This window comes from Zingiber officinale, chromosome 2B (assembly GCF_018446385.1).
Source record: "Zingiber officinale cultivar Zhangliang chromosome 2B, Zo_v1.1, whole genome shotgun sequence".
NCBI lineage: Eukaryota > Viridiplantae > Streptophyta > Magnoliopsida > Zingiberales > Zingiberaceae > Zingiber > Zingiber officinale.
The window spans coordinates 35111755-35119943 of NC_055989.1; positions in this window are offsets into that span (position 1 = coordinate 35111755).

Sequence of the window (8189 nt, forward strand, 5' to 3'; positions counted from 1 at the left end):
GACAGACTTGTAGTGGGCTTGTTTTAGTTCTAGCAGCGAGACAACCCTTTTTCGGTTGTGAATTGAGGTATGGTTTAGGGTAAGTTGTTGGTTTTAAGACTGCGAATTTAATGTTAAGGTTTGATTCACAGAGGTGGATGTATTGACTACGAATTTTGGGTGTTTGATGTATAGGTCAGTGGTTAAAACTAGTACCAGCCACAGTTTTGGCAACGGGTGCATCCTCGACAAATTAACGACAAAGTATACGGATTTGGGTGAGTTTTGGAATTTGGTAAATTGCAGGCTTGTGATACGTTTTGTGGTGAATTTGGATTTACATGGTTAAATGTTGTTCACCTTGATCGTTAGAGTTAATGGAGCTAATCCTAATTAATTTTTGAGTTCAATTCAATTAGGGTTCCTGAAGAAGAATAGTTTGGTTTAGCTATTTTAGTTATAATTAAACTTAGCTAAACTATAAGATTTATTACAGGATAGTGATTCGAGACGGTGTCTTGACGGGGGATCTATTTTGGATACGATCCATTTCGATTGGAGGGGGGTACTTTTGATTTATGCCATTTGATATGCATAGTAATGAATTTAACAAATAGCAAAGATTATGTTTCTTATCTGTTTCGGTCAATCACTACCCAATACCTGTTACATGCTTGGTTGATTGCTTGTTTTGCATCTCATGCTATTCCTTACCTGCTTATACATGCTTATAGGGGTAGTGATATACCATGTTTCACCATGTTCAAGACCTAGATCTGATACCTTACCTGATCTGTGTACCCTTGATATGATTTATTTGCTATGGTGCACATCATATATGTATATAGATTGATTCAGTATATTACCATGCTTAGTGTCATACACCATTCGTATGATTGCATGTTCTGTGATAGATTGCTCCATTATTGTCGAGCACATCGCCAGTTTCATCACTGTTCGGTGCTCCGTTGTTGACGCTCATGGGTAGCATGACGCAGCGTGGTAGCACGTCAGTTTGCTCATTCGGTGCTCCGTTGGTCAGCTCATGGGGAGTGTGATTGCAGCGTAGTAGCACGTCGAGACCCCTCCCCGTCATCATGTACCGGGAGATGAGAGCATTGCGCTCCCCCATTTATGATTTGGGGTAGGAGTATGTGTGTACTCCGACAGCATCCCGTCCTCTCGGTTACTCATCAGGAGTAGTGATGCAGAGTGCACGGTCGTCACAACCCTACCCACTCGGTCCCACTTTTGTTGTGAGTTGGCTGACTAGCGTCAGGGGTGACCATGACATTGGCATCATATGCATGATGCATTTATTGCTTGTGTTTGTGTTTGCTGCATTTATATGCTGCATATTGTTTGGATGCCTATGATTGACATGCATACAGGATTTCTATACCTCTCAGACTGTTTGTCCTTATACCCAGGTCCTGGTTAGTACGGTTTTCTCCTGTTTACTTCAGTTGCATTTTATCCTTCTTATCAGGAGACTGTACGCATGATTAGTGCTAGATGTTAATTTCTTACTATGTATATCAGTTGTACCTGTTGAGCGTTGGACTCACCCCGCCTCCATTGTTGATATTTTTCAGGTTGATGCTGTTAGGAGAGAGTTCTAGTTGCAAGTCCCCTGCAGACCACGAAAATGCTGGATGATCTTTTAGTTTTATTATTTTGACTATGTCCGACTTACTCTGGTTTTGATACTATGGATTTTTGATGCTATGGATCTGGTATGAGTGTATGTGTCGATGGTTGTGGTGTTTGGATATGTTTTACTACATGCCTGCCTGGACGGCAGAAGAGGTAAGTTGATCTTATTGTCGGAATTTGAGCTTTACGAGTGTAGTTGAGTAGGGTTGTTTTTGAATCCTATTTCTGTTTCACTTTGTTATCTATTAAACTGCGTAGAATGTCTGTGTGTTATATTTTATTTCTGTTATTATTCCAGCCGCATGTGGCTGAGGTATATGAGATATAGAAAGTTTCAGATTGTCCGCTGCACAGGGGAGATGCTGCCGAAATTTCTTCGGACAGGGACTCCTCCGGGGCGTGACAATTTATTTGGTATCAGAGCATAAGTTTTTCGATCGTTGTTTTCGTATTTTGGATATTTGGGATAACCTGATACCAATTTATAAGGTATCAGAGCGCCAAGGTTTGGCGATACCTGTTTGGTTTCCATGTGTTGTATTTTCGAGATTTATCTGATATCAATTTATTGGTATCAGAGCAGGGTGTGATACCTACTTTTAGTATTCTGGATATATTGTGCTAGCCCTAGTTTGCGAGTCAAACTGGGTAGTTATTTTGGTTGCACGAGTTTTCCATTACGTATATATTTTGGACTTTCGTTTCGGATTTTATTATGGATTTTTGATTATTTTCTCGTATGGAATTCCGAGATCAATTTGGGGACTGGACAGCAACGGAACATCTCCAGACAACAATTAGGTATGAAATTATTTTGGTAATTGTTGATACTTGTAGTAATATCTGTGATATAATTTAACAGATATGAGGAGATCTACATGTATTGCTGCGAGACGTGGTGCTGGACGACCACGTACGAGGATCGCGGGATCTCTGGATATGCCAGAGATGCCTTCTGTTGATGAGCCTGTCAGCCAGGGATAGACTCAGCATTCTGCGGGCGCGTCGGGCTCTCAGACCCCGATGGCTCCCTTAGAGGTACCTACCCCAGGTGCACCGATAGTATCCACTCCTACTGTATTTCCGGTACCGCCAGGGGTACCATTGGCATACCCGACACCAGCTCCAGCCCAGCCTATGGCGTACTCGGCACCACCGCCACCTGGGCCTACAGTGTACCCGACACCAGCGGCACCTGTGCTTCCAGTACATACGGTGTACCCAGCAGCACCTGCATTAGGGATACCGGCTGCTCCACATCCGGTACCATTGCCTACCGTACATCCAGCTGCGGCCACTTATGTTCACCCGGCAGTACCACCGACGGCTTATGCTCCAGTTTATACAGCAGCACCGGGAGCTCCTACTCCAGTTTATTCAGCGGTACCACCTGTAGCATCAGCTCCAGTGTTTCCGCCAGTTCCGACAGCCGTTCAGACACACCTCACTGACTTTGTCACGGCACGAGCCAAGATTCCAGTGTTGGCAGAGTCGATGAAGAGTCGATTTACACTCTTCCGAGGAGACCGTGATCCGAGTGTGGCCCTGTCTTGGATTGAGACTATGGAGCGGACTTTCTTCTATATGGCTTGCTCCGAGTGGGAGAAAGCAGAGCTGGCTGCTTTTCATTTACGGGACGCGGCCAACACCTGGTGGATTACTCAGCGTTCCATCATCGGTGAGAAGAACATCACTTGGGCCAGATTCAGAGAAGCTTTTGAGAGCTGTTTCTTTCCACGAGCTTATCAGATGGCTCGCCGGCAGGATTTTCTAAGTTTGCGACAGAACAATCGATTGGTGACAGAGTATAACACAGAGTTTGACAGATTGGCCAGATTTTGTCCAGAGCTAGTTGCTGAGGACAGTTCACGTATGCAGCAGTTCATTCAAGGGCTGGATGAACATTTGCAACTAAGACTTGTTGGTCTTGGTATCACATCTTATGCGGAGATGTTGGATAGAGCCCTCATTATTGAGTCAGCTCAGCAGAGAGTTTTTCCGGATAGGAAAAGGAAGCAGCCGTGTCAGACATCTGGACAGATCCAGCAGTCACAGGCTACACCACAGCAGAGCAGGCGCAGTCGGTCAGATCAGGGTACTTCTGGGGTATCTCGTAGGCCTCAGAAATCAGGGCAGCCTTCTTCAGGACGTTTCCGGTCTCCACAGCAGAACCTGAAACAACCCGCCAGCGATATTCGGTGTTTCAAATGTGGGTCCAGAGATCACATCACCACAGCCTGTACTATGGGACAGTCAGTTTGCTTTTATTGCAAACTGCCTGGGCACCAAAGTCGAGATTGCCAGCTGAAGGCTCAGCATACTGCTCCCGGAGTTATTGCTCAGGAAGGACAGCACAGTTAGTAAGGGTCTTGACGAGGAGGGCAGAGATTCCAGCCCTCACATCATCAGCAGGGGACAGCTTCACCTGCGGCAGCATTTGGCATGCATGGACAGGAGTACTCCAGTGCTTCCATAGCACCCCAGAGTTCTGTTCCGGTTGTGAATTGAGGTATGGTTTAGGGTAAGTTGTTGGTTTTAAGACTGCGAATTTAATGTTAAGGTTTGATTCACAGAGGTGGATGTATTGACTACGAATTTTGGGTGTTTGATGTATAGGTCAGTGGTTAAAACTAGTACCAGCCACAGTTTTGGCAACGGGTGCATCCTCGACAAATTAACGACAAAGTATACGGATTTGGGTGAGTTTTGGAATTTGGTAAATGCAGGCTTGTGATACATTTTGTGGTGAATTTGGATTTACATGGTTAAATGTTGTTCACCTTGATCGTTAGAGTTAATGGAGCTAATCCTAATTAATTTTTGAGTTCAATTCAATTAGGGTTCCTGAAGAAGAATAGTTTGGTTTAGCTATTTTAGTTATAATTAAACTTAGCTAAACTATAAGATTTATTACAGGATAGTGATTCAAGACGGTGTCTTGACGGGGGATCTGTTTTGGATACGATTCATTTCGATTGGAGGCGGGTACTTTTGATTTATGTCATTTGATATGCATAGTAATGAATTTAACAAATAGCAAAGATTATGTTTCTTATCTGTTTCGGTCAATCACTACCCAATACCTGTTATATGCTTGGTTGATTGCTTGTTTTGCATCTCATGCTATTCCTTACCTGCTTATACATGCTTATAGGGGTAGTGATATACTATGTTTCACCATGTTCAAGACCTAGATCTGATACCTTACCTGATCTGTGTACCCTTGATATGATTTATTTGCTATGGTGCACATCATATATGTATATAGATTGATTCAGTATATTACCATGCTTAGTGTCATACACCATTCGCATGATTGCATGTTGTGTGATAGATTGCTCCATTATTGTCGAGCACATCGCCAGTTTCATCACTGTTCGGTGCTCCGTTGTTGACGCTCATGGGTAGCGTGACGCAGCGTGGTAGCACGTCAGTTTGCTCGTTCGGTGCTCCGTTGGTCAGCTCATGGGGAGTGTGATTGTAGCGTAGTAGCACGTCGAGACCCCTCCCCGTCATCGTGTACCGGGAGATGAGAGCATTGCGCTCCCCCATTTATGATTTGGGGTAGGAGTATGTGTGTACTCCAACAGCATCCCGTCCTCTCGGTTACTCATCAGGAGTAGTGATGCAGAGTGCACGGTCGTCACAACCCTACCCACCCACTTTTGTTGTGAGTTGGCTGACTGGCGTCAGGGGTGACCATGACATTGGCATCATATGCATGATGCATTTATTGCTTTGTTTGTGTTTGCTGTATTTATATGCTGCATATTGTTTGGATGCCTATGATTGGCATGCATACAGGATTTCTATACCTCTCGGACTGTTTGTCCTTATACCCAGGTCCTGGTTAGTACGGTTTTCTCCTGTTTACTTCAGTTGCATTTTATCCTTCTTATATCATGAGACTGTACGCATGATTAGTGCTAGATGTTAATTCCTTACTATGTATATCAGTTGTACCTGCTGAACGTTGGACTCACCCCGCCTCCATTGTTGATATTTTTCAGGTTGATGCTGTCAGGAGAGAGTTCCAGTTGCTAGTCCCCTGCAGACCACGAAAATGCTGGATGATCTTTTAGTTTTATTGTTTTGACTATTTCCGACTTACTCTGGTTTTGATACTATGGATTTTTGATGCTATGGATCTGGTATGAGTGTATGTGTCGATGGTTGTGGTGTTTGGATATGTTTTACTACATGTCTGCCTGGACGGCAGAAGAGGTAAGTTGATCTTATTGTCGGATTTGAGCTTTACGAGTGTAGTTGAGTAGGGTTGTTTTTGAGTCCTATTTCTGTTTCAGTTTGTTATCTATTAAACTGCGTGGAATGTCAGTGTGTCATATTTTATTTCTGTTATTATTCCAGCCGCATGTGGCTGAGGTATATGAGATGTAGAAAGTTTCAGATTGTCCGCTGTACAGGGAAGATGCTGCCGAAATTTCTTCAAACAGGGACTCCTCCGGGACGTGACAATCTTAAACACAAGAGAGCACTTAGGAAAATTTACCTCTAAAATAGAAGATGGAATTTTTGTAGGATACTCCCTAAACAGTAGGGGGTATAGAATATATAATAAGGTTACATTAAGAATTGAAGAAACTACTAATGTAAAATTTGAGGAATCCAAACAACAAACCCAACCTCAACCAATTGAATTTATTCAAGAAAATAGTAATCAAGAAGGAACCAATGATCACGAAGAAGAAGAAGAACCTTTAGAAAATCAACCGCTTAGAACTATAAGAGTCAACCCAAATCATCCAATTGATTAGATAATTGGTGATCCAGACTTAAGGGTTCAGACTAGGTCATCTTTTAGAAACCTAAGCCAAATTTCTCTGATTTCAAAAATTGAACCTAAAACTATAACTGAATCATTACTTGACCCAAACTGGGTCATAGCTATGCAATAAGAACTAGCTCAATTTGAACATAATGGAGTGTGGGATTTAGTACCACCACTCAAAAATAAGAAAATAATAGAAACAAAATCGGTGTTTAGAAATAAATTAAGCGAAACTGGGGAAATTACCAATAATAAAGCTAAGCTAGTCGCTAAGGGGTTTATTAAAGTTGAAGGACTTGACTATGATGAGACTTATGCCCCAGTAGCTAGATTAGAGTCCATTAGAATGTTACTCAATTATGCAGCTCATAAAGGGTTCAGACTATATCAAATAGATGTCAAATCAGCATTCCTAAATGGACTGATAAAAGAAGAAGTCTATGTAGGCCAACCACCTGGGTTTGAATGTCTAGAATACCCTGACTATGTATTTAAATTAAAGAAAGCTTTATACAGACTTAAGCAAGCACCCAAGGCTTGGTATGAAAGGTTAACCTCTTACCTAATATCAAAAGGGTTTAACTAGGGCCAAATTGACCCAACCCTATTCGTTAAATTAATAAAAAAGAACATATTTATAGCCCAAATTTATGTAGATAATATAATTTTTGGTTCAACTAATTCAGAATTTTTAGAAAAATTCACAAATTTAATGGAACAAGAATTTGAAATGAGTCTAGTAGGAAAATTAACTTACTTTTTAGGATTGCAATTCAAACAAACAAATGAGGGAAATTATATTTATCAACAAAAATATACCAAAGAATTACTTAAAAAATTTGGGATGGAAAATACTAAAGAAATAAAAACATACATGGCAGTTAACACTATTCTAGATGATGACCCAAATGAAAAATCAATTGACTTAAAATACTATAGGAGTGCTATAGGTAGCCTATTATACTTAACTGCAAGTCGACCCGATATTTTATTTGTAGTGAGTATGTGTGCTAGATATCAAACATGTACTAAAGAATCTCATTTGACTCAAGTTAAAAGAATCTTTAGATACCTTAAAAGAACAACAAATGTAAGAATTTGGTATCCTAGAACTAATAATTTTGAATTAATAGGGTATTCTGACTCAGATTATGCTCGGTGCAAATTAGACCGCAAGAGCACAAGTGGTGGATGTCAACTACTAGGTCCATCACTTGTCAGCTGGTTTAGTAGAAAGCAACACTGTGTAGCTCTGTCTACAACTAAGTCAGAATATATAGTCATAGGAGAATGTGTTGCCCAACTATTATGGATGATGCACACTTTAAAAGACTTTAACTTAAACCTTACAAATGTAAAAGTATTAATTGACAATATTAGCTCAATTAATTTAACAAAAAATCCTATGCATCATTCCAGAACCAAAGCATTGAAATTAGGCACCACTTTATCAAGGATCATGTCACTAAAGGAGACATTGAACTCAAGTATATTGAGTCCAAATCTAATTTAGCTGACATATTTACCAAACTCCTCTCTGAAAGTGAATTTAGCAATCTACGTAGAAAATTAGGGATATGTTTAATAGACTAGGATACTAAAATTCCAAAAACTGTTTTCAAGAATAATATTTCCAAATTCTAGGATAAAATCTTTATTTCTTTTAATAAAAAAAATCTTCCATTTCTAGAATTTTAAATCAGTTTTAGCCTTAGACTAAACAATTCCTTAGAAAGCATGTTCCCCTAGGACTAGTACTTGAGCA